Source organism: Lepidothrix coronata, unplaced genomic scaffold (assembly GCF_001604755.1).
Source record: "Lepidothrix coronata isolate B3197 unplaced genomic scaffold, Lepidothrix_coronata-1.0 Scaffold3152, whole genome shotgun sequence".
Taxonomy (NCBI): domain Eukaryota; kingdom Metazoa; phylum Chordata; class Aves; order Passeriformes; family Pipridae; genus Lepidothrix; species Lepidothrix coronata.
This window is the reverse complement of record NW_016693332.1, coordinates 163-1307: the sequence shown is the minus strand read 5'-3', so window position 1 is coordinate 1307 and position 1145 is coordinate 163. Positions and strand designations below refer to the sequence as shown.

The following is a 1145-nucleotide window of genomic DNA, read 5'->3' as shown; positions in this document are numbered from 1 at the left end:
TCCGCTTGTTGTAGTAATACCTGGGGGGGGAGAGGGGGGGTGAGGGACCCCAAAACACCTGGGCACCCCCAAAACACCTGGGCACCCCCGAAATACCTGGGGACACCCAAAATATGGGGATACCCCCCCCGAAATACCTGGGTACACCCAAAAATACCTGGGCACCCCCAAAATACGGGGACACACCCCCGAAACACCTGGGGACACCCAAAAACACCTGGGTACACCCAAAACCACCTGGGCACCCCCAAAATACCTGGGGACACCCAAAATACGGGGACACACCCCTGAAATACCTGGGTACACCCAAAAACACCTGGGCACCCCCGAAATACCTGGGGATACCCCCCCCGAAATACCTGGGTACACCCAAAACACCTGGGCACCCCCGAAATACCTGGGTACACCCAAAAACACCTGGAGACCCCCAAAATATGGGGATACCCCTCCCAACACACCTGGGCACCCCCGAAATACGGGGATACCCCTCCCAAAAACACCTGGGTACACCCAAAAACACCTGGGCACCCCCGAAATACGGGGACACGCCCCCCGAAATACCTGGGTACACCCAAAAACACCTGGAGACTCCCAACACACCTGGAGACCCCCGAAATATGGGGATACCCCTCCCAAAATACCTGGAGACCCCCAAAAACACGTGGAGACCCCCAAAATATGGGGACACACCCCCAAGACACCTGGAGACCCCCAAAAATACCTGGAGAGCCTCAAAATATGGGGACACACCCCCAACACACCTGGAGACCCCCAAAATGCGGGGACACCCCCCCCGAAATACCTGGAGACCACCAAAACCACCTGGATTGCCCCAAAATACGGGGACACCCCCAAAATATCTGGAGACCCCCAAAATAGGGGGACACACCCCCCGAAATACCTGGAAACACCCAAAACCACCTGGAGACCCACAAAATATAGGGATACGCCCCCCCAAACACCTGGATACCCCCAACACACCTGGATACCCCCAAAATACCTGGAGACCCCCGAAATAGGGGGACATCCCCTAAAACACCTGGAGACCCCCAAAATACAGGGATACCCCCCCCAAACACCTGGATGCCCCCCGGACACCTGGACCCCCCGAGCTCGCCGGGGTTCCTGCGGGGTCTGCGCTTCTG

At 57.6% G+C, this 1145-nt stretch overlaps 1 long non-coding RNA gene across 1 annotated transcript; it reads right to left on the bottom strand.

Annotated features, from left to right (window-relative positions):
* Positions 1-295: 295 nt before the first annotated feature.
* LOC108491941 lies at positions 296-823 on the bottom strand. The gene is made up of 3 exons (XR_001872974.1): positions 762-823; positions 572-581; positions 296-446 (listed from the first exon to the last, which is right to left on the bottom strand). It is a non-coding gene; the product is annotated as an uncharacterized LOC108491941 (long non-coding RNA).
* Positions 824-1145: the final 322 nt, after the last annotated feature.